The 26744-nt window shown below is 41.5% G+C and overlaps 1 long non-coding RNA gene across 1 annotated transcript; it reads right to left on the bottom strand.

Moving 5' to 3' along the window:
* Nucleotides 1-2485: 2485 nt before the first annotated feature.
* LOC121023194 (uncharacterized) lies at nt 2486-18009 on the bottom strand. Its single transcript, XR_005787285.1, has 3 exons — nt 17893-18009; nt 17613-17739; nt 2486-2525 (listed from the first exon to the last, which is right to left on the bottom strand). It is a non-coding gene; the product is annotated as an uncharacterized LOC121023194 (long non-coding RNA).
* Between the last annotated feature and the right edge of the window lie 8735 nt (nt 18010-26744).

Here is a 26744-nt window from a genome sequence, read left to right on the forward strand (position 1 = left end):
GGCAACACAATGGTAATAAATTCATATCTGTCAGTACTCACAGAACTCATGTTCCAATCAAAAGACATAGGGTATCAGAATGGATAAGAAAACAAGATCCATCTATATGCTGTTTACAAGAGACCCATTTTAGACCTAAAGACATCTTCAGATTGAAAGTAAGGGGATGGAGAACCATCTATCATGCTAATGGGCACCAAAAGAAAGCTGGAGTAGCTATACTTATATCAGACAAACTAGATTTTAAAATAAAGATTGTAACAAGAGATGAAGAAGGGCATTATATCATAATTATGGGGTCTATCCACCAAGAAGAGCTAAGTTATAAATATTTATGCCCCCAACATAAAACACCCAAATATATAAATCCATTCATCACAAACATAACAGAAACTCATTGATAATAATACCATAATAGTAAGGACTTCAACACCCCACTTACAGCAATGGACAGATCATATAAGCCGAAAATCAACAAGGAAACAGTGGCTTTGAATGACACACTGGACCAGATGGATTTAACAGATATATTCAGAACATTTCATCCTAAAGTAGCAGAACGCACATTCTTCTTGAGGACACATGGAAAATTCTCCAGAATAGATACATAGTGGAACACAAATTAGCCCTCAACAAGTGCAAAAAGATCGAGATCATACCATACATATTTTCAGACCACAGTACTTTGAAACTCAAAATCAATCTCAAGAAAAAAATGGGAAAAACCATGAATATTTGGAGATTAAAGAACATCCTACTAAATGAATGTTAACCAAGAATGAATGAATGGGTTAACCAAGAAATTAAGGAAGAAATCAAAAAGTATATGGAAGCCAATGAAAATGATAATGATAATACTGTATTGTATATTTGAAAGTTGCTAAGAGAATAGATCTTAAAAGTTCTTATCATAAGAAAAAGAATTTATAACTGTGTGTGGTGATAGATGTTAGCTAAATTAGACGTACCGTTGTGATCATTTTGCAATATACACAAATATAAAATTATTATGTTGTATACTTAAATCAAGTAATATAATGTTAATGTCAAGTAGTGATAATGTAATAACAAATAATATAATGTTATATGTCAATTATATCTTAAAAAAAACAGGTTCTGAGTTAATAGTGCCCCAGGCAACTGACAGATACAAACCTTTCCTGGAGAAAACAACTTTCAATGGAGGACCCAAAGAATTTCCACAGGTACAATCTCAACAATCAAGAGCTCACAAAGAAAAATATCATTTAATACCCAGGAAACAAGTCTCCATGAGTTAGAGCCAGAGAAAAAACAACAAAACAACAGAACCAGACCCACCAAGAATTCTAAAATTGGAATTATTAAACATATAAAAGCATATATGTAAAATATTTAAAGAATAAAAATTGTATAGGACCGAGGTTTGGAAAATTAAAAAATACAAGAATTGAAATGTGAAGAATTACGTTGGGTTTAACTGCAGATGAGACATATGAAGAGAGATTTATAGAATGAAAAATAAATCTGAAGGAATTACACAGAATGAGGTGTGAAGAACAAGAACAAGATAATCTGAAAGATCAAAAGAAAAGATAGTAAAGTCTAACAAATGTCTAGTTGGGATTTCAAAAGAAGAAATAAAGAAACAGAGTCAGAGATAATATTTAAAGTGAGAGTAGATTAAAATTCTCTAAAACTCATAGGATAAAAAGCTTCATATTCAAGAATCTCAAAGAATCCCAAGGAGAATAAATCCAAAGACACCTCGGGGGTACCTGGGTGGCTCAGTCAGTATAGAGACTGACTCTTGATTTTATCTCAGGTCATGACCTCAGGGTTACAGGATTAAGCCCTATGTCAGGCTCTGTACTTAGCGTAGAGCCTGTTTTAAGATTCTCTCCCTCTGCCCCTCCCTCCTGCTCACACTGGTTCTAAAACATTAATGAATTAATTTAATTTTAAAAGATACATCATAGTCAAGTTGCAAAACACCACAGACCAACAGCAAGCAACCTTCTCCTGAATAGGGTTAGTTAGTAACAATTTTAGTTTTTCGGGTGAGAGGTGGTGTGTGGGCTAGTTTGCTGACTCCTGACACAGGCAAAAATAAATTAAACACAACTAGAGAGGAAAGACAGATTACCTATAAAGAAATGACATTTAGTTTGGTATCTGACTTCTCAATAGCAAAAATTAAGACAGTGGAACCAGGTCCTCAACATGTTAACAGAAAAAAACACAAACCTAAAATTCTATCAGTCAAAATAACTTTCATAGATGGAAAGAAGAAAAAGTTATTTCAGTCCAAATAACTTTCATAGATGGAAAGAAGTAAAAAGTCATCTATTAAAAGCAAAAACGGTGGGAATTGCCAGGGCGGCTCAGTAGGTTAAGCATTCGACTTTGGTTCAGATTGTGATCTCACCGTTCATGAGTTTGAGCCCCGCATCAGGCTCTGTGCTGACAGCTCAGAGACTGGAACCTGCTTCGGCTTCTGTGTCTCCCTCTCTCTCTGCCCCTCCTCCACTCGTACTCTCTCTCTCCTTCAAAAAGAAATAAACATTAAAAAAAAATTTTTTTTAAACAAACAAACAAAAACCAAAACTGTGGGCGTCTGGGTAGCTCCGTTGGTTGAGTGTCTTACTCTTGATTTCAGCTCAGGTCATGATCCCAGGGCTGTGGGATCAAGTCCTGCATCCAGCTCCACACTCAGCCCAGAGTTTAAGATTCTCTCTTGTGCTTAATATTCTTTCTTAGAAAAAAAAAAAAAAAGAAATAAAAAGAAAAGAAAGAAAATTAGTAAACAAAGAAATGCTTCAAAAAAATATCCTCTCTCTCTCCCTCTCTCTCTCTCTCCCCCTGCCCTCTCCTCTGTTTGTGCTCTCTCTGTAAAATAAATTTTTTTAGAAATGAAAGAAAAACAAAAACTGAAATTAGCTGCAAACATGCTCTTACTTAAGAAACAAATTCCAAAGGATATATTTCAAGCACCAGGAAAGTGATCCCAGATGAAAGGTCTTAAAAAAAAGAAAGAAAGAAAGAAAGAAATCATGAGAATTAAACTATAAGAAAATGATTGGAAATATGACAAAATTTGTCTTATGGCCCAGAATATAATCTATCTTAATGAAATTTGTTTGGGCTATTGAAAAGAATATGAATATGTACTGTGCTCTTCTGGGTGGAGTATTCAATAATTGTCAAGTGGGTCAAATCTTTGGTCATTGTATTATCTATTGCTGCATGACAAATTACCCTAAAAGAATTAACATTTATTATTTCACAAAGTTTCTAAAGGAATCTAGAAGTGGCTTAGCTAGGCAGTTCTGGCTCAGTGTCTCTCATGGAGTTGTCTTTCAAGCTGTTGCCCAGAGCTTCAGTCTCTGAAGACTTGCCTGGACCTAAGGATCCATTCCCAAGCTCTATCACATGACTATTGGCAGGAGGCCATAGTCCCTTAGTTCCAGGCCCTCCATAGTGCTGTTCACATGATGGCTTCCCCCACAGTGAACAATCCAAGAAAGAACATAAGCGTGCAGGGTAGAAAATATAGTCTTAAATACAGAGAACAAATTGAAGATTGTTGGGGGAGGGGAGAAAGTGGGGGAGAGAGGGAAATGGGTGATGGGCATTGAGGAGGGCACTTGTTGAGATGGGCACCAGGTATTGTATGTAACTGATGAATCATGGGAATCTACTCCCAAAGTCAAGAGCACAATGTATACACTGTATGTTAACTAATTCAACAATAAATTATGGAAAGAAAGAGAAAGAAAGAAAGAAAGAAAGAAAGAAAGAAAGAAAGAAAGAAAGGGAGAGAGAAAGAAAGAGAGAGAGAGAGAGAGAGAGAGAGAGAGAAAGAAAGAAAGAAAGAAAAAAAACACAGTCTTTAGCAACCTAATCTTAAAAGTGACATGCCATCACCTCTGCTATATGATATAGGGCTCTCAGATCAACACTCGTATGATGTGAAGGGGACCACACATCGGTATGAATACCAGAAGGTGGGACCAGACCGTGCAACTGAGTTGTTCCAGTTTCTATATCCTTACTGATTTTGTTTGGTCTGCTTGTTCTACCGATTACTGAAAGAAGAATGTTGACATTTCCAACTATAATTACGATTATGTCTATTTCTCCTTTTGGTTCTATCATTTTTTTTTTTTTTTTGCTTTATGTATTTTAGAGCTGTGTTTTTAAGTGCATACACATCTGGGATTGTTACATCATCTTAAGCTACTGTACCCTTTATCATTATAGGAAGTCCTTCCTTATCACTGGGTTAGAAATTGACTTTGTCTGATACTAATATAACCAGCCTTGATTTCTTTTATTTACTCTTCTCATCCATTTACTTTGATCCTATATATGTCTTGACATTTACAATGGGGTCTCCCACATTCCCTGGCTTGTGATCCCCCTCCTCCATTTTCAAAGCAATGGTGGGCAGAGCCTTTCTTGTGCTGCCATTTCGCCACTTCTCTGCAGCCAGAAAAGCTTCTCCGCTTTTGAGGACTCATGTGATTATACTCGGCCCACCTGGATAATCCAGAATAAATCCCATCTCAAGGCCCTTAAATTTGAGGACCTTCATCTCTCCAAAGAGCTTTTTGTGTGACTGATACTCCTACCTTCTGATCTCTCTAAGGTATGGGCAAAAGGTTGTGCAGCCACACCCTCAGTTTACCTGCAGTATTCAACAATGTCAGCTTTATGAAGAAGGCCTTTAAAAAGTTATAATTTTGCAGGTTATCTGGAATTTTCTCCTCAAGTTAAGAGCAGTATCCTTTTGCAGCTTTCTACATTTTAATTAATGGTGGAAACTCTACTTAATATTTAATAATTAAAAAAAAAACCTTTTTTAAAGAAATAGGAAAAAAAAATGAAACTATTGAGTGTGAGGTGAGCCAGGGTAGGTGCTAATCACATAACTGAGAAGTTGGCTACAAGACATACAAGTACATTTTTTTTTAAAAAAGATAAGACTCTGGTAGTTTACTTTTGATTCATTTTTTTTTTTAAAGCTAAATACAAAGATATGATTCCTGGTTGAACCATCACAAAGACTGGCATATTTGGAGGAGGGGCCAAGATGGCGGAACAGCATGGAAGTTTTCTTGCATCTCTCATCCCTGAAATGCAGCCAGACCAACACGAAACCATCCTGCACACCTAGAAAACTGATTGGAGGATTAACACAACAATCCACACAACCTGAACCACAGAATTCAGCAGGCACCCAGCGCGGAAAGGTGAACTGGGGGAGAGAGAAGCCGCGGAGGGCAGGGAGCTGTTTTTGCTTGCAGAGAGAGGACAGAGATGCGGGGGTGGTGGGGCAGGGGGGCGGAGTTCGGGAAAAGAACCCCCCCCCCATAAAAGCAGCTGGAAAGAAAGTGAAAAACTGGAAACAGCTACAGTCGACGCCACAGTCCCTCAGAAGTGAGGGGTTGGAGAGAGGAGCAATCATGGCAGAGAAGTAGGGTGACCCGAAGTTCTCTCCTCTCTCAAACAAAGCAGTGTTGAGTCCAAAGGTCTTTGAACTCCAAGAATCCAGGAGGCAAAGAAATAGAGTCACTTCCAGGGACTCATTGGGACAACCTGATGGGCCATATGTAGGACTTCAGAGAATAGACAGCAGTATCTGGCTGAGTATCGACTAGAGTGGGATTGATGCTGAAGAACCAGACAGCCCCTCCTCCAGACCAGCGCTGTTGGATTGCCTGATTTAATGCTCCGACGATTCTTATTATATAGATATATTCTTCCATCCTTCTTATCGCTTCCTTCCTCTAATCTTGTTATTCTGGTTGTTGGTTTGTTTGAGCGGACACATATTTAATCCATTCTGTTGATATATGTTCTACACCTCCTTCTTCATTTTCCTTTCTCTCTCTCTCTGGATTAAGCCAAATAGTTTCTCTGGTCAATTTTTATTTTTTCCCCACCCTTGTCATTCCTCTCTTTGAATGGGGTAAGGCCTCTGCCATCAGCTTCGCCTCGACCCTGTTGTTTACTTGTAGCTGGTGTTTCTGTTTTTTTTGTTTTGGGGGATTTTTTTTTTTTTGTTTCTGTGTGTGTTTACATGTTTTTGTTTTCTATTTGTATTTTGTTTGTTTGTTTTCCTTTCTGGGGCTACTTCAATGAACAAATCAAAGTACACCTGGTGAAGGGTCCAAAACATCACTAAGAGTAGGGAGAGAAAGTACCCAAACAACAACAGTGAGCAAGTAACATTCTTAAAAAAAAAAAAAAAAAAAAAAAAACCTCCTGAAGGGCCAGGCCCTGGACAATGTATGACCCTCTTTAATATAGTAATGCTATCATAAGGGGCACATAACAAGCTTTTAAAACACATAAGGGACAGAAAACTAGCCAAAATGACAAATCAGAAGAATTCTCCTCAAAAGAAATTCCAGGAAGAAATGACAGCTAAAGAATTGATCCAAACAGATATAAACAATATAACTGAACAAGAATTTAGAATAATCATCATAAGATAAATCACTCGGCTTGAAAAAAGCACAGGAGACAGCAGAGAATCTATTGCTGCAGAATTCAAGGAACTAAAAAATAGTCATGATGAATTAAAAAATGCTATAAATGAGGTACAAAATAAATTGGAGGCAGCAACAGGGAGGATTGAAGAGGCAGAGGGGAGATTAAGTGAAATAGAAGATAAACTTATGGAAAAAGATGAAACTGAAAAAAAGAGAAAAAAATTCTGGACCATGGGTGGAGAATTAGAGAACTAAGTGACTCAATGAAGCAGAACAATATCCGTATCATAGGAGTTCCAGAAGAAGAGAGAAAGGGGCCAGAGGTGTACTTGAACAAATCATAACTGAGAACTTCCCCAATCTGGGGAAGGAAACAGACATGGAACTCAGGAGGCACAAAGAACTTCCTTCAGATGTAACAGGAATTTATCTTCTGCATGACATATCATAGTGAAACTGACAAAATACAAAGATAAAGAGAATTCTGAAAGCAGCTAGGGACAAACGGGCCTTAACCTACAAGGGTAGACACATAAGGGTGGTAACAGACCTAACTACTGAAACTTGGCAGGCCAGAAAGGAATGGCAGGAAATCTTCAATGTGATGAACAGAAAAAATATGCAGCCAAGAATCCTTTATCCAGCAAGCCTGTCATTCAGAATTGACAGAGAGATAAAGGTCTTCCCAAACAAACAAAAACTGAAGGAATTCATTACCACTAAACCAGCCCTACAAGAGATCCTAAGGGGCATCCTGTGAGACAAAACACCAGAGACATCACTGCAAGCATGAAACCTACAGATAACATAAGGACTCTAAACCCATATCTTTCAATAATAACACTGGATGTATATGGACTAAATGCTCCAATCAAGACATAGGGTATCAGAATGGATAAAAAAAAACCAAGACCCATCTATTTACTGTCTACAAGAGACCCATTTTAGACCTGAGGGTACCTTCAGATTGAAAATGAGGGGATGGAGAACTATCTATCATGCTACTGGAAGTCAAAAGAAAGCTGGAGTAGCCATACTTATATCAGACAAGCTAGATTTTAAACTAAAGGCTGTAACAAGAGATGAAGAAGGGCATTATATAATATTTACAGGGTCTATCCATCGAGAAGGGCTAACAATTATAGATGATTATGCACCGAATTAGAAAGCACCCAAATATATAAAACAATTAATCACAAACATAACCAATCTTATTGGTAAGAATACAGTAATTGCAGGGGACTTTAATAATCCGCTTACAACAATGAATAGATCATCTAGGCAGAAAATCAATAAAGAAATAATGGCCCTGAATGACACACTGGACCAGATGGACTTGAACTTTTCATCCTAAAGCAGCAGAATACACATTCTTCTCCAGTGCACATGGAACATTCTCCACGACAGATCACATACTGTGTCACAAAACAGCCCTCAATAAACATAAAAGAATTGAGATCATACCATGCACATTTTCAGATCACAATGCTATGAAACTTGAAATCAACTGCAGGAAAATGTTTGGAAAACCTCCAAACTCATGGAGGTTAAAGAATATCCTACTAAAGAATGAATGAGTCAATCAGGCAATTAAAGAAGAAATCTAGAAATATATGGAAACAAATGAAAATGAAAACACAACAATCCAAACCCTTTGGGATGCAGCAAAGGCAGTCCTAAGAGGAAAATACACTGCAATCCAGGCCTATCTCAAGGAACAAGAAAAATCCCAAATACAAAATCTTACAGCACACCTAATCGAAATAGAAGCAGAGCAGCAAAGAAACCCCAAGGCCAGCAGAAGAGAAATAATAAAGATCAGAGCAGAAATAAACAATACAGAATCCAAAACAACAAACAAAGAACAAAAAACAGTAGTACAAATCAATGAAACTAAGAGCTGGTTTTCTGAAAAAATAAACAAAATTGATAAACCCCTAGCCAGACTTCTCGAAAAGAGAGAGGATCCAAATAGATAAAACCACGAATGAAAATGGATTTATCACAACCAATCCCTCAGAAATACAGGAAATTATCAGAGAATACTATGAAAAATTATATGCCAAGAAACCAGACAACCTGGAAGAAATGGACAAACTCCTAGACACCCACACACTACCAAAACTCAAACGGGAAGAAATAGAAAATTTGAACAGACCCATAACTGGTGAAGAAACTGAATCAGTTAACAAAAATCTCTGAACAAGTAAGAGTCCTGGGCCAGATAGCTTCCCGGGGGAATTCTACCAGACATTTAAAGCAGAGATAATACCTATCCTTCTCAAGTTGTTCCAAAAAATAGAAAGGGAAGGATAACTTCTGGACTTATTCTATGAAGCCAGCATTACCTTGACTCCCAAACCAGACAGAGACCCCACAAAAAAGAAGAACTACAGACCAATATAATATCCCTGATGAACACAGATGTAACAATTCTCAACAAGATACTAGCAAATCGAATTCAACAGCATATAAAAAGAATTCTTCACCACGATCAAGTGGGATTCATTCCTGGGCTGCAGGGCTGGTTCAATGTTTGCAAATTAATCAATGTGATTCATCGCATTAATAAAAGAAAGGATAAGAACCATATGATCCTATCAATAGATACAGAAGAAGCATTTGACAAAATACAGCATCCTTTCTTAATAAAAACCCTCAAGAATGTCGGGATAGAAGGAACATACTTAAACATCATAAAAGCCATATATGGAAAGCCCACAGCTGATAGCATCCTCAATGGAGAAAAACTGAGAGCTTTCCCCCTGAGATCAGGAACAGGACAGGGATGTCCACTCTCACTGTTGTTGTCTAACATAGTGTTGGAAGTCCTAGCATCAACAGACAACAAAATGAAATAAAAGGTATCAAAATAGGCAAAGAACAAGTCAAACTTTCACTTTTCACAGACGACATGATACTCTACATGGAAAACCTGAAAGACTCCACCAACAGTCTGCTAGAACTGGTACATGAATTAAGCAAAGTCGCAGCGTACGAAAATCAATGTACATAAATCAGTTGCATTTTTATACACCAGTAATGAAGCAACAGAAAGAGAAATAATGATGCTGATCCCATTTACAATGGTAACAAGGACCAAAAAATACCTAGGAATAAACCTAACCAAGGATGCAGAAGATCTATATGCTGAAAACTATAGGAAGCTTATGAAGGAAATTGAAGAAGACACAAAGAAATGGAAAAACAGCCCATGCTCATGGATTGGAAGAACAAATATTGTTAAAATGTCAATACTACTCAAAGCAATCTACACATTCAATGCAATCCCAATCAAAATTGCACTAGCATTGTTCTCGAAGCTAGAAAAAGGAATCCTAAAATTTGTATGGAATCACAGAAGACCCCAAATAACCAAAGCAATATTGAAGAAGAAAACCATAGCGGGAGGCATCACAATCCCAGACTTTAGCCTCTACTACAAAGCTGTCATCATCAAGACAGTACGGTGTTGGCACAAAAACAGACACATAGACCAATAGAATAGAATAGAGAATCCAGAGTCAGACCCACAAAACATGGCCAACTCATCTTTAACAAAGCAGCAAAGAGTATCCAATGGAAAAGACAGTCTCTTTAACAAACGGTGCTGGGAGAACTGGACAGCAACATGCAGAAGAATGAAACTAGACCACTTTCTTACACCATACACAAAAATAACTCAAAATGGATGGAAGACCTAAATGTGAGACAGGAAACCATCGAAACCCTAGAGGAGAAAGCAGGCAACAACCTCTTTGACCTCGGCTGCAGCAATTTCTTACTGGACACATCTCCAAAGGCAAGGGAATGAAAATCAAAAATGAACTACTGGGACCTCATCAAGATAAAAAGCTTCTGTACTGCAAAGGAAACAATCAAAAAACCTAAAGGTTACTGATGGAACGGGAAACAATATTTGCACATGACATATCAGAGGAAGGGTTAGTATCCAAAATCTATAAAGAACTTACCAAACTCAACATCTGAAAAACAAATAATCCAGTGACAAAATGGGCAAAAGACATGAATAGACACTTATCCAAAGAAGACATCCAGATGGCCAACAGACACATGAAAAGATGCTCAACGTCACTCCTCATCAGGGAAATACAAATCAAAACCACACTGAGATAGCACCTCACACCAGTCAGAGTGGCTAAAATGAACAAATCAGGAAACTGTAGATGCTGGCAAGGACGTGGAGAAATGGGAACCCTCTGGCACTCTTTGTGGGAACGCAAACTGGTGCAGCTGCTCTGGAAAACAGTGCGGAGGCTCCTCAAAAAATTAAAAATAGAACTACCCTACGACTCAGCAATTGCACTACTAGGTATTTATCCAAGGGATACAGGTGTGCTGTTTCGAAGGGGCACATGCACCCCAATGTGTATAGCAGCACTTTCAGCAATAGTCAAATTATGGAAAGAGCCTAAATGTCCATCAACTGGTGAGTGGGTAAAGACGTGGTTTATATATATGATGGAATACTACTTGGCAATGAGAAAGAATGAAATCATGCCATTTGCAGCAATGCGGATAGAACTGGAAGGTGTTATGCTGAATGAAATAAGTCAGTCAGAGAAAGACAGATATCCTATGTTTTCATTCATTTGTGGATCTTGAGAAACTTAACAGAAGACCATGGAGGAAGGGAAGGGGAAAAAAATAGTTACAAACAGAGAGGGAGGGAGGCACACCACAAGAGACTCTTAAATACAGAGAACAAACTGAGGGTGAATGGGGGGGGGTGGGGGAGAGAGAAAATGGGTGATGGGCATGGAGGAGGGCACTTGTTGGGATGAGCACTGGGTGTTGTATGGAAGCCCATTTGACAATAAATTCTATTTTAAAAATAAATAAAAATAAAATAATAAATAAGTTTTGTTTTTAGAAAAATTAACAAAAACAAACAAAAAAAATTTTTTTTAGGAAAAAAAAAAAAAAAAGACTGGCATATTCGATTCCATCTGGTAAACAAGATAAATGGTCCCTGGAGGGGCCTTAGCGCCACTTACCCTCATTTACCAGAATTAGCACAATACAAGCATGGATGCACATACAACACATCCTTCTTCCTGCCCCGTTATGGACACCACCTGCACCTCAAGGGTGGGGACAAGGTGACTCCAGCATTTACAACAAAGGACAATACATGTTGACAGCTAGCAAAATCTATCCTAAAGTCTAGGAGCCAGAGACGATACCTTCCCTCAATCCTCTTTTTTGTCCCTAAAAGGAGGCAAAGCATCACATCCTAATCCATTACCAAAAGGGGCAGGTATTCTTTTCTGTCACAGAAATAGAGTTCGAAGGAACCCCAAATGTACTTCCTTGCCCCAAGCAAAGTCAACATAAATTGGTTTGTGGAATACCTAGCAAGACTGGAAGATGTGTTTTCTATACATATAAAAATAGCAAGGGGTGCCTGGGTGGCGCAGTCGGTTAAGCGTCCGACTTCAGCCAGGTCACGATCTTGCGGTCCGTGAGTTCGAGCCCCGCGTCGGGCTCTGAGCCATCAGCCCAGAGCCTGGAGCCTGTTTCCGATTCTGTGTCTCCCTCTCTCTCTGCCCCTCCCCCGTTCATGCTCTGTCTCTCTCTGTCGCAAAAATAAATAAACGTTGAAAAAAATTAAAAAAAAAAAAAAGCAAATTTGTTCCTCCTTTGGGCTGCGTCTCTGTGCAAAAAGAATTATTTGTTTTTATGGCATCCTTTTTCTGCTATTTTTCCACATTTTTAATGGAAATAACTAAAATGTATGTAAACTGTAATCAGTTATTACATGACCTCAAGTCATTGCTACGCGGCGGGGACTTTTTTTCTTTTAAAACTTCCAAGACCCTGCTGGGTCAAGGCAAGGAACAAAGGAACAACATCAAAAATTAAAGAGGGAGTTTAATCTCTGCCAAGCACATTCCTACAAGTCACAATCAGGGGCCCCAGCTGGCCTGAAACCAGTAAGTGGTTCTCGCTCATTGGTATGGAAATTTCTTATTTCCTCAGCATTTCTGCTCCTGGGGAAGCCATCTAGCACGGGGCTCTCAGAAGTCCCAGGGGACACAGGGTCTTGTGCAGCATGTGTTTACAAAGTTGAGGCCAGCCAAGGACGAGGGTGTTTGAGGTCACCTGGGTCCGTGCACAGCATAACTTGGAGGATGTGTCTTCGGTCCCATGGTCGTGCCTGGTTAAGTCTGGGCTTGTGTGGAGTCTCAGAGGAGGAAAAACTTCCAAAGGAGGAAGAAGATCCAAAACAAGAACACCTCCTCCCTGGTGCCCCCATGATAGGCTTGCCAGCTAGTGCCCAGAGTGTGTTGGTTGAGCTGTTCAACTCCCTACAATAAATGTGTGGTCCAATGCTGTGAAAAGGACATAGCCCATGCAGATGAGGGAAAGTGGGATGCCAGCACTGCCTGCTCCATGCCAGGCACGGTGCCCACGTCTAGATGTGTATGAACTCTAAATCCAACACTATCTAATAAAACTCACACTGTATCCCTATCGGACCAATGCAGAAACCAGCTCCCAGAGGGGAAGTCACTTGTACAGGTAATACACAGCTAGTAAGCGGCGAAACAAAGATTCAGCCCCATGAAAGCCCTCCCAACTGCCTCTCTCCTGAAGAAGTACATTTCCACTCTCACCTCCCCGAAGCAGCTCTATCCCACCAGGAGAAAAGCTGCATATAATCCTGTATCAGCCTCCCTGGGCCGGTCAGGTGGTGCCTGGGGTATTTTTTGGGGTCTCCAATGATGCGGTCTTTGTCTGTCCTATTTGAGGCACTCTGTCAAAGCTAGTGTTTCTTCAGAAAATGTCAAATGCTAGCTTTGTCCCAACGCTCAGTTAGGAAATGAAGTTGAAACGCTTGGCCCCAAGATCGCTCTGCTTTTAGTGAGAGAGCCCTTCCTGAGACCCAAGGCTCCCGAGTTCTCCAATGAAGCTCCTGAGGGAGCCTCCCACAGCCAGAAGCCTCAAGCTTCGGGCTGCCTTCTGCAGGATGTCAGATGTCAATACCAGATTGAGTAAGAAAAAACTTTCCCTTCGAACTGGAGCTGTTGCGTGAAGTCTCAGCTTGGAAGGTCTTTGCCGTAGTAGAGCTGCCTAAGAGCCTTGAGTACAGCCAACACCTGCTAAACCAGAATTCTGCATTCCTTCGTTGGCAGAAGGCAATGGGTGCCTTAGGCACCCACCTCCACAGCAAGGACTAAAAATCAGGTGGCGACTTGAGGAATGCCCCTCCCAGCTTCGCCTACCTGAATCCCGTCCTTTCTTCAAGACCTGGGTCAAGGTTTGCCCCTTCCTGATGTCTTTCTTGACTAGCTAGACCTTTTCAGTGATTCCTCCGACCTCCAGCTACATGGCTTGGGGCAAAGCCTCACTTTTGTTTCCTCGTGTCTAGACTGTCAATACCAATGGTACCCCCCAAATCGGCCTTTTGGGAGGGCTAAAGGACATAATTCATGGGAGTGACCTGCACAGAGCAGTGTTCGATTCGCCTCCCTTGCACGTATCATTGTTTGCTATTGTATATTCGTGTGTGTGGTTGTTTGACTAATACTGTCTTTTCCATTAAAAGACGTGCGTGGTGAAGCCAGAAGCTCTGCTTTGCTCATCTCTGTACATAACGAGTCCCAGCACACTACCTAGCCCATCACAGATAATTGGTAAATATTTGGTGAAGATGTGAATGTATGAGTGAATAGAAGAAGGCACTTCATAAATGTTTGCTGGATTATAAGAGCACGATGCCCCTGGAAATGTTGCTAATGTTACTTCTTGACTTAGGTGATGGCTGTATCCATAAGGCAATACCCGTGTTTCAAAATGTAGGTTTTATTATTATTCAGATGGGCAAGTCCAGAAGATCAGGAGATACCTTCTACTGAAAAGATACTTTGTTACGGTCCCCAAGAGGAAGGGACTGGCCACGGGGAAGGGGAGCACTCGGTTGACCTTTGAGCACACTGTGCACAGGGCTTTCTGTGATGGAAATCAACCCAGTGAACTTTACCAGATAAGGGAGGAGAGCACCTACAAAGTTTCCAGGAAACATGACTTCTGACCTGAGTTTTGAAGGATGCATAGGAGTTCTTCGGGCACGGGGCTCGTTAGGGTGAAAGTGATCCATGCAGAGAAAAAACATGCACAGAGTGGAAATGCAGGGCAGGCGTAGGCCTGGAAGACCCCAGTGTGTCTATGAGATATAAGAGATGATACTAGGGAGGTGGAAGGGGCCAGGCCGTTCTCTAACAGACTCTAGAAGAGTCCAGAGTTCATTTTCAGTGGTCACATTCCATTATTTAGTATACGCTGGCCATTTGAAATAGCCAAATTCCAAACACAAACACGTGAGATTATTTCCCATCACTTGTCCTTTCAGGTGCCAGCGGTCAAATCTTAAAACCAAAAGGCTTGCCTTTGGCTTTGATGGAAACACCCGAAGCGCTCTGTCTCTGTAGGACCAGACGTTCGTCACACCCAACTGTTTCTCCCAAGAGAGACACTGCTCACCAAGAAGCAGGATTCTGCTGGGGACAAAGGGAGGCAGGGGGTGAAGGCTGCCCTGACCCCTTCCCACCGCACATCAACCCTGGCATAACCGCACCACCTCACCATCTGGCGGGGCCACTCCAACAGCTGCAGGCTGTGAGTCCTGATGACATCTCTGTCCTCCTGGTTCTCATCAGTGTGACTGGCAAAGGGGAAGATGGGCATGTTTCTGTGCTCAGCGCGGCACTCTGGCTCTTGCTGCCTCTCCCTCCGGCTCTGACTTCAGCCTCCACCTGCCTCCCAGAGTTCTGCCCTCAAAGGAGACAGAACCCCAGAACAGGTTCTCATCCCTGGCCTCCTACCAGCGCCCCAGGACCTTCTGATTCAGAGGAACTCGGTAAGCAGAGCCCCTCTGGGTCCTTAAAGCACCACCGTGATTTGAAGCACAGCCAGAACTAAGATCTACGTTTCCCCCAGTCTCTGTATCATCCTCCAGCCGTCCTGCCAGTGTGGGTCTTTGACAGGACAAATGGGAAAGAAGTTGGCCCTTTCCGGCTCCCTCCAGGCAAATACAGTTCCTCACCTATCTGGGGATAACACACGCTGCGCTTTTTCAAAGAGCTTTCGTATACTTGTCTCATTTCACCTTGTGCATCAAAACCCCACGCTGTGGGTAAAGCCACCGGTGCTACAAGTCAGGAGCCAGTTAAAGGCGGATTTGGAACTGGGCATCTGGTGTCCCCGGCTCCTGGCCTGGTACATTTCATAGACCACCGCATAGCCACGTGTCGACTCTTGGTACGGCTGTGCTTTGAATTAATGACTATCTCTTTGTGCGGAAGGCAATCCAATGGCTAATCCAGAGCTCATGTGGAACTGCCCATAAGTGGCATCGACCGGAGTCTCATCAACCACAGAGACTTCTCCGTGTCTGCGGGAAAAGTCAGGGTCACCGCCTCCAAGCCCCGGTCAGGGTTAAATGCCTTCACACCAGCTAGGAAAAGGAATTCACTGAGGGCTGACAGAATCTCCCTCACTCTGAGGGAAAACATCAGCCACTGGGCCTGGGGAGAAACCGATGTGCACTGGACGGAATCGGGAGCAATTTTCACGGAGGGATCAGAAGCCCACAGAAGCTAAGGCAAGCAAAGGGTTCACTGTTTAAGTTACAGAGAAACCTGGGGGCACCCGGGTGGCTCAGTCGGTTAAGCTCTGACTTCGGCTCAGGTCATGATCTTGTGGTCCAGTCCATGAGTTCAAGTCCCACATCGGGCTCTGGGCTGACAGCTCAGAGCCTGGAGCCTGCTCCGGATTCTGTGTCTCCCTCTCTCTCTGCCCCTCCCCCACTCGGTCTTGCGCACTCTCTCTATCTCAAAGGTAAATAAGTATTAAAAAAAAATTTTTTTTTTTTTTAAGATACAGAGAAAGTAAGAGAACCCAGCTTGACCAAAGAAGTACAGCTGGGCCTCAAGGAAAACAGAAGAATGAACAGCAACATCTCTCTCTCTCTCTCTCTCTCCTCCTCCTCCTCCTCCTCCTCCCCCTCCTCCCCCCACCCTGTCATCTTTCATCTCAGCCTCTCTCTGTATGCCTGGTCACTAACCTTCTCTACATACTGGTTTCTCTGGTTGCTCAGGGCTCCTACTCCATTATCCTTTCATCCTGTCTATTGCTTTGTCTGACCTGCCTCAGCATGAAGCTTTGGCTCTATCTGTACTTGACCCCTACAGCTACCAAATAAATCCTGTAGTTGGGCATGTCCCAACTCAAGAGCTGGGAGAAAGGATCCAGGGGTTCCGCTAGGCTGGCAAGGCCCACCCCCAATCCACTCATCTGATTCCCGGGGCACTGAGTCCCATGGGATGCCACCAAGACCAGCCCCCCCCCCTTCAGGAGAGACCGATTTCTTAGGACTGAGCCTAGACAGGCACGCCCACGGGTCTATCTCAGAAAGGCAAGGCCTCATTTCTAGAGGCCACCAAGCTAAAGTCTGCCAAGCAGTGTTGAAACATGGGTCACAACAATAGCGAGTAATCCGTTAAAGACCAGAACACGGAGCCTATTAGATGACATCCTCACTAAGGAAGTGGTTGTCTAGAACAGTGATTATGTAATCGCTTTTAATAAATGAAATTCTGCGAGTAGAGCAAAATGCCACAAAACTTACTAGGAAAAAAGAAAAAAAAAAAAAGCCCCACCAGATTCAATGAGAAGACAGGTCTGCTTTAGGTGAAACTCTAAAACTTGGATAAGCACGAAACATCCTGAACCGGGACTCAGGCGACCCAAGTTTTCGTTCAGGCTGTGTTATGAACCTTCCATCTGGCCGTCCCTCCTTCTCTGTCTTGCTAACTCCTAACTGATTTTATTTTCAAGACTCAACCCCAGAAAGTCCCTGCTCTGTGCTCCCATGGGGCCCTCCACATAACCCCATGATGGAAACTTCACATTGTCCTTAAATGGTTGGCTCACCATCTGTCTCTCTCACCAGAAGTAAGTTCCTTTAGCACACAACTGCCATTTGTATCCCCGGTTATATCCCAGTGTTTTCCTGACATACAGCAGGCAGTCAATAAATGTTTTTCAACTGAACTGATTTTAGAACATGCTTATCTGTGCCGCAAACAAAGGCACGCATACTGCTACCTGGATGAAACCGTTGAGACCCCTTGGGACAGGCGGAGGGTCACCGCTGGATGGACATCGCAGAGGTGGTGAGACAGCGGGTATTCTAGAGCACAGCCAGCCCTTCCTGGGACGTGGAGGTCTCCGCCTGTAATATTAGGAAGAAATCGCATATTCCTAAGCTCGAAATCAATGCAGTTCTTTCCAAGGCACATTTTATTACAAGAGGAAAGCCTGCATGTAAAAACAAATAGCAGAGTAATGTCAGAAAAATGACAGATAGGAAGCCCCAAGCTCTCACCCCTTCCACAGAAACATTAAAAAACAAGCAGAAACTGTCAGAACACATTTTATAAGAACTCTGGAAAACAGTCAAAAGTTTACAGCAACCAAGGGAAAGCTGGATCAAGAAAAAGGCACTTCAAAATTCCACAAATCTTTTCTGGCTATTTTGGAGGCCCTTCCCCCATCCCTTCCCCCTTGACTGTAGTCTTCAAGTGGCAACAGCCTTAAGGTGGCCCCAGTCTTAAAGCAGCAACGGTCTTAGTGCCGACCAGCTTAAAGATGCAGCAGCCTGATTTCCCAGGGTGGGACGGTTTTTCTGGTTCTGGGAGGGAGAAGAACACACTTTATTTGCAAATTCTTGTGTAGGTCACATATATGTGAGCCACATGTGTCTTCTTTCTTTTTTTTTTAATTTTTTTTTAATGTTTATTTCTGAGACAGAGAGAGACAGAGCATGAGTGGGGGAGGGAGAGAGAGAGACACACACACAGAATCCGAAGCAGGCTCCAGGCTCCGAGCTGTCAGCACAGAGCCTGATGTGGGGCTCAAACCCACGAACCATGAGATCATGAACTGAGCTGAAGTCAGACACCCAACTGCTCAACCGACTGAGCCACCCAGGTGCCCCCCCCCTTTTTTTTTTAATGTTTATTTATTTCTGAGACAGAGAGAGACAGAGCATGAGTGGGGGGCCACATGTCTCTTCTAACCTGTCTGAAGATTACCTGAAGGGCTGATACAAAGTGCTTCTCTCTGCTTGCCTAACTCAGAAATCAGACCAAAAGAGCTCAACAACATGACAAGCTGAATTAACAACCTTCAGATGCCTGGAAAAAAAGATTATAGCCCAACATACAATAGACAACATAAGGCAAAGCTGTAGAGAGTTCTTCTAGGAAATTAGGACATTTAAAGCAACCAGGCATCTATACAGGCACACGGATTCCTAAAGCAAGATGCAATCTCAGAAAAACCTGAGAAGATGCTAAGCTTTCACCTTGAACTGATCTTTAGGCACGGTGCAGGCCTGACTAAAAGAGGAGAACCCAGGCACAGAACCAGTTTGCAGAGTCAGAGAGCTCCTGGCTTTTAAAGAATTCTCCGTCAAACCATCAGCTGAATGCAAGCGAAGAAACAGAGACTTTGGTCACCACATGAACACGAAACAGTCTTTGAAATAATACTTCGAGAATGTCACTAATCAAATAGACTTCTACAGCCTTCGACAACTGAAAAAGCCAGCAAATCCTTGGGAAGGGGAAGAATTTGGTTTCCAAAATCACCGCGTAATAACAGCCAAGTGTACAATTTTCAGTGAAAAATCATAAGGGCATGCAAAGAAACATGAAAGTATGGCTCAGCCAAGGTAATAAAATTAATTGAAACAGTCACTGAGGAAGGCCAGAAAACAGATTTACTAGACAAGCATTTTTTTAATGGTCTAAAAGATCAAACCACCAAAGGAAAACATGGACAAAGAATGAAAGAAAATCAGGAATACAATGTATAAGCAGAATGACAACATCAGTAAGGATATATAAATTATTATTTTTTTTAATGTTTATTTTTGAGAGAGAGAGAGAGAGAGAGAGAGAGAGACAGAGTACGAGCAGGGGAGGGGCAGAGAGAAAGAGAGACTAAGAATCTGAAGCAGGCTCCAGGCTCTGAGCGGTCAGCACAGAGCCTGACGCGGGGCTCGAACTCACGGACCGTGAGATCATGCCCTGAGCCGAAGTCGGACGCTTAACCGACTGAGCCCCCCAGGCGCCCCAGGAGATATAAATTATTTTTAAAAACTGAAATTTTAGAGCTGAAAAGGACATTAAACTGAAATGGAAAATTAAATAGAAAGCTCAAAAGCAGATTCGAGCAGACAGAAGAATCAGCAAACTTGAAAATAGGATAATTGAAATGATCGAGTCTGAGAAGCAGAAAGAAAAAAGAATGAAGAAAAGTGAATAAAGCCTAAAAAAACCTTAGGCCTTACACTATCAAGTAGAGCAACATACACATTATGGGAGTCCCAGGGGGTGAAGAGAGAGAAAGAAATAACAATATTTGAAGAAACAGTTGTTGAAAACTTCCCAAATTGGGGCGCCTGGGTGGCTCAGTCGGTTGGGCGGCCGACTTCAGCTCAGGTCACGATCTCGCGGTCCGTGAGTTCGAGCCCCGCGTTGGGCTCTGGGCTGATGGCTCAGAGCCTGGAGCCTGCTTCTGATTCTGTGTCTCCCTCTCTCTCTGACCCTCCCCTGTTCATGCTCTGTCTCTCTCTGTCTCAAAAATAAATAAACGTTAAAAAAAAATTTTTTTTAAAAAGAAAACTTCCCAAATTCAAGAAAGTCAAACATTAGTAGGATAAACCCCAAAGAGAATATTAAAAGAAAAGAGAGAAGTGACTCTCTCTCGATTTAGCCCATAATCACACTAGAGAGTAATTCAAAGCCATTAGAAAAAATAAAAAGCATCGATAAAGGTAACTACAGAGATAAATATGAGAGACCAATAAATATAAAACCCAGTATTATTGTACTTTTGGTATGGTTTTTAAATTCTCTTTTTCCTACATGCTTTAATAAGCAAATCTATTAAACAATAGTTATCATTCTATGTTAATGGGCATAACAAATGCAAAAAGATGTAATTTGTGACTTTCGCGATATAAAAGGGAGAGACAGGTGCCTAGGAGCAGGGTATTTGTACATTATTGAAAATAAGTTGGCAGTATTAAAATTAGGTTGTTAAACGTTTAAGCTATTAATAATAATCCCCATTAATCCAGCGATATCCTGATAACAGAGCCAGATAAAGATATCACAAAACTACAGACCAACAAGCTTTATGAATAGTATGCAAAATCCTCAAAATACTAGCAAACCAAATTTAGCAGCATATTTTTTAATGTTTATTTATTTATTTTGAGAGAGAGAGAGAGAGAGAGAGAGAGAGAGAGAGAGAAAGTGAGCAGGGAAGGGCCAGAGCAAGAGAGGGAAAGAGAGAGAGGGAATCCCAAGCAGGCTCCACAGTCAGTACAGAGCCCAACACAGGGCTCGAACTCACATTCAAAAATGGGCAAAACCCTTGAACAGACATTTCTCCAAAGAACATATACAAATGGATGATAAATACCTAAAAGGTATTCAACATCATATTCATTAGGAAACTGCAAGTCACAACCACATTACAACGTCTATTATTAAATTTTACAAATACAATTAGTGTTGACAAAGCTGTGGAGAAAGCGGAACCCTCTTGCACTTCTGATGGGAATGTAACACGATGCAGCTGCTGTGGGACACAGGTTGGCAGTTCTTCAAACAGTTAAACATAGGCTTGCCATGTGGCCCGGCAACTCAGCTCATAGGTATGTACTCAAAGAATCAAAAGCAAGTGTTCCAACAGATGCTTCTCCTCCAATATTCACAGCAGCAATATTTACGACAGCCAAAAGTTGGAAACAACCTAAGTGTCCATCAACAGATAAATGGACAGACAAAATGTGATATACACATGCAACGGAATATTATTCAGCCTTAATGAAAAAAGAAAAGAAGAAAGTTCTCAGCCATGCTACAACATGGTTGTACCTTGAAGACATTTTGCTGAGTGAATGAAATCAGACACGAAAGGACAAATACTAAATGATTCCACTTATAGGAGGTAACTAGAGAGGTCAAATTCATAGATAAAAGTATAAAAGTGATCACCAGGGGCTTCCGGGAGGGAGTAAAAAGGAGTCATCGCCTGATGGGTATAGAATGTGAACTGGGGATGTTGAAAAGGTTTTGGAAGTAGATAGTGATGATAGTTATACAACCCAGTGAATGTACTCAATGTCCCTTATTTACACACCTAAAAATGGTTAAGATGGTAAATTTTATGTTATGCGTATTTTATCACAATATTTAAAAATTAAAATAGTATTAAAGGATCACCCCAGGTGGAAGAGTGGAGGTTGGTGCTTCTTCTCAGGACTATTCAGGGCACAAAAAAGGCATCTGTGAGAGCAGGCTGCTGACTCAGTCTGCAATCAGGGAGCTCTGCTCTTACGTTGCACCCCACGTTTCGGCTGTTGTGAATAATGTTGCCACGAACATTGGTATACAAATATTTGAGGCCTGTCTTCAGTTCTCTTGGGTATATACCTTCCACGTTTGAAGTCAAGTGGGGTGTGTGTTAGGATCTTTCGGGTTATAGCACTCACCAAAACTAACTTAAGACACGTCCATTAATGCCTCAACTATACCCTTACTAAGGGACAATAATTGGCCTACATTAGCTGCCTTCTTCTGGTCCAATAACCTGTAACCAGGGAGACAGGATCATATAGCAGAGAGCTACAAAGAGCCCCCCCATTGGCTATTGTGTGTATTTGAGGGCAAAACAGACAAACCAAGAGGTATCCACAGTGGTGGGTGGGAGGCACCAGAATATAATTAATAACACAATGTACTAAAGGTTGGTGGGAGCACAGAGCTACAGGACTGTATCAGAGGGACTCTAGAATCTACATAGTAGGGACAGAAAGGAAGACGCCATATTGAAACAGCAGCTACATACAAGGTTGAACTAGATTTTTGTTTGTTTTTTATTTTCCAAAGCCAAAACCAAGAAGGACAATTCTAGCAAGGTGGAGATGGGAAACAACAGGACCTGAGGTGGGTCAGAGGGACTTGGAAGGTTTCAATTCACATAGCTAGTAACAGGCAGATTGAACACGAAGACCAAATGTATCCAATCCAAAAGCCTACCCTCTTCCCTTTACTTATCCAAAAGCCTACCCTCTTCCCTTTACTTGTCACTGTAATTCTTTGGGTAGAAAAATATTTTGCTAGTCTGAGCAAGTGTGAAAAAGAAAAGCTCATGTAGTTACGATTTTGTTTGTTTGCTGATATATTGCCTTGTTTTTATTAAGTTTCTGAGAGGCACATAACAATACATTGTTTTCAAAAATAACTAATCAAACATTGACCATGTAGCAAGTATGTGCTAAAACTTTTACCTATACTGTTATATTTGATCTGCAGTAACCTTTTACAGTAGGAAGTATTACTATCTCCATTTTTTAGATGCAAAAAAACTGGGATTTGAAAAGTCTTTAAGTAATTGCACAATGTGATACAGCTAATAATTCAAGTAAGCTAGAATTCAAGTCAACTATGAGCCCACAAGCTCTCAACTGTTATGCTAAATAGTTGAGAAGTCAAGGTTAAGGGAAACCATGATTAAGAAATTACAATCTGATGGGGTGCCTGGGTGGCTCAGTCGGTTGAGCGTCCAGCTTCAGCTCAGGTCATGATGTCACAGTTTGTGGGTTCGAGCCCCGCATCGGGCTCTGTGCTGACGGCTCAGAGCCTGGAGCCTGCTTCGAATTCTGTGTCTCCCTCTCTCTCTGCTCCTCCCCCACTCATGCTCTCTCTCTCTCTCCTTAAAAAATAAATAAAAACACTAAAAAAATTAAAAAAAAAAAAGAAATTACATCCTGATTATCCCCTAGAATTATATTCCATAGTGTCCTGATTAGAAGCCAGGAATAAGTCAAAGATATTAAAGATTCCTAGTAGACAAATAAAAAAGGGAAGAATACTAGTTTTAAGAGTCACAATATCCTTAAGCTAAATTTAGGATAGCCCCAATTTTTCTGACACTGGGAGAATTTTACCCATGAGTCATCAAAAGGAGAACACAGTGTGATATCATAGATAATGTCCTGGCGACATCTTTACAGTTAAGACTATGATGAGTTTTAGAACTCATACACTTGCAACTCACACACTTAATTGTAGTCAGCATAAAACCAAAGAACATGTGAGTTTAGGAAGTTTTTTGTAAGGCCAAACTAATGGGGTCCAGTTCACAGCTCCCTGAAGAATTAGTTAGAACCAGTGTGTGTGTGTGTGTGTGTGTGTGTGTGTGTGTGTGTGTGTGTACATGGGTTCCTCCAGGGACTCCTCCACACATATTTGAATAAGAATTATACAGAGAGTGCTAGTTGGGATTTCTGAGATGAATCTGGAGTGGAGTCTATGTTGCTAATTAAAAGCAGAGCCCCAGAGAGGGATGTGGGCTAAAATTATGGCACTAAGACGCATTTACCTGGATGGATGGTCACCCTACCTACATGGAATAATTTGGGTTTGATCAATAGTATCTCATACAAAATGTTAAAAAGCAAAATTCTATGGAAATTATTTTAAGAACAATATGTGAAGTGCAAATTTACATGCCAATGCTACTTTGTGTTCCCTCGAGTGTTTTGAAAATAAACACGGTGATTCTTACTGTTTAAACGGCAAGTAGGAGAAAACATTTTAATAATCTAATAAACAACCACCAGTTCCTACCATCAGAACACAGACAGAAGTTAGTAAGGCAGCTCCCCGTTGACGCCATTTTGATCACTCGATACAAATCTGTTGTTTGAAAGATTGTCCTCTCTTCTTTAAAGTGGAAATAAAGTGCCTTATAAATGAAGTTTTCATTAGGTATTGAAAGAAAGCCATGACAATTTTATAAAGAGCTTCGAATGAGGTGAAATTGGTAAGCAAGGAGTATTGGTGGCACATACATCAACATACATGAAGACGTCGAATAAAATATTACTTGGAATGTCAGCCAGGTTAAAATAGAGAACGAAATATTCAGATGTGTCTACTTAAGCTAGGAATAGGATGGACAGTCAACACGCCTACTGCTACAAAGAATTCAATTTGGCTCATTAAAAAGTATCCCTGGATTGCAGCATAAAAGCTGAACTGTTGAGTCCATTTGAGAATCATCTGTGATAGTTCTTGCTCGTGACAAGATTTTCATGAGACGGTTTGAAATTAACGGTGGCTCAATCCAAGGACTCGGCCAAAAAGGAATGTTTTGCGTGTACACCTTAATGAGAGAAGAAACCAGGATGATACAATTAGAGAAAATTGGTTCTTTATAGAACGAATTAGAGACACCAGAGAAAGTTCCCCAAGGGGAAATGGGGACCTATCCCAATGTTTTACAAACCATTTTTAGTGCCGTGATAGAAAATGGTACATCAACCCACTGCCTCGCAGCAAGATAAGCTCCATGAGGGCAGACTGGTCTGTTTGTACTCCCAGCATCCACAACAAACAGCATGGCACCTAAATGCTGCTCAAGAGGTATCTATCTGTTAAGAGAATGAATGCTTTTGAGCGAGTGAATGAATGTCATTTAGATGCAGAAGGAAATGCCTGCCAAACCTTGGGAATAAGGTTACCCTCTGGGAATTAAACTAATAATAAAGATACACTAAAGATCGGGGGCGCCTGGGTGGCTCAGTCAGTTGAGCCTCCCACTGCGGCTCAGGTCATGATCTCACGATTCGTGAGTTCAAGCCCCACATCAGGCTCTCTGCTTGCTGTCAGGGCAGACTCCACTTCAGACCCTCTGTCCCTCTCTCTCTGCCCCTCCCCTGCTTACGCGCTCTCAAAAACAAGTAAAACAATTTTTTTTTAAAAAGATATACTGAAAGTCCATAGCTATCTGTAAAAAAAATCCAAAAGATTGCCTATATAGGTGAGGAGGGGATTTGGGACTTCTAGGTATAATTAAGCTATGTGGGATAGTATCAGGAGTCATGACATAAACATGATTTCAACTCAGAAAATAGAAGACTAATTTTTTATATGCTGCTGGGGAAAAAAAAAAAACTATAGAACTGAATGGGATCTGGGAAATAACAGATCAGAGATGAAGAATTTTTAATTTTTCTGTTGAATCACTGTATTGTACACCTGAAACTAATACCTTAATTATATTGGAATTAAAAAAACAATACAATAAAGAAAAATAAGTAAACAACCACGTTTTACAAGTGTATTTGATGACAAAACAGTCACCATCTAATGGTAAATAAAATTTGAGATTACAGATGGGATTTGCTTGATTAAATTAAATTAAACCTACACATACCTTGAAGGAAAAAAAAAATCTCAAATTATGAAAGTGATAATGTCTAAATACTAAAAAAAAAAGGGGGGGGTGGCACCTGGGTGGCTCAGTTGATTAAGAGTCCGACTTCAGCTCAGGCCATGATCTCGGAGTTCACGAGTTCGAGCCCCGCACCAGGTTCTGTGCTGACAGCTCAGAGCCTGGAGCCCGCTTCAGATTTGTGTCTCCCTCTCTCTCTGCCGCTCCCCTGCTCGCATTCTGTCTGTCTCTCTCTCAGAAATAAACATTAAAAAATTTTTTTTAATAATAATTTTAATTTTTCCGAATCCCTTCCTAGCCAGAAAGTAGGCTCCACGAGGGAAGAGATTATTTTTCTGTTGAGATGGATGGGTCGGCGGGTAGGTAGACCAAGGGAGAGACCGTCCTTTCACTCACTTCTTCACGCGTGGACGAATTTGTCCCTGTTAATCCAGCCATGATCCGGGAGAAAGAGTTAGTGACTCTGCTCAACAGAGGACTTCTCACGTGCATCTAGACCACATTGTGGCTCTGCTCCACGGAGCTGCTCCAGGAACAGTCAGGGTGCTAGTCGGGTTAGACGAAGCTATGCTGTGGGGAAACAACCCGGAAATCTCAGTGGCCAAAAAACTACACGTTTTCCTGGTTCTTTCCCCCTGCTCATGGCGCAGCTGCCACGGGCCTGACTGTTCTCTAGGGAAGCTACTCAGGCAGTCGTACGAGGATCCGGATTGAATTCATGTTTTGGCCAAGCACCAGGCCAAGGCAAGGCCCAAGTGGGTACCCGTAATCTGGCTACAGTAGGAGTTAAAATACTGCTGTTTGTGAAGGATCGTTTGCAATTTGCAGATCACATCCCCCCCTCTCGTGTTTGACACGATTCTGAGCGAAGCACAAGGCACGGAGCGGCAGCCACCACATCCGGGTAGACGAGCAGAG

This window comes from Herpailurus yagouaroundi, unplaced genomic scaffold (genome assembly GCF_014898765.1).
Source record: "Herpailurus yagouaroundi ecotype Mexico unplaced genomic scaffold, PumYag 530, whole genome shotgun sequence".
NCBI classification, from domain to species: Eukaryota; Metazoa; Chordata; class Mammalia; order Carnivora; family Felidae; genus Herpailurus; species Herpailurus yagouaroundi.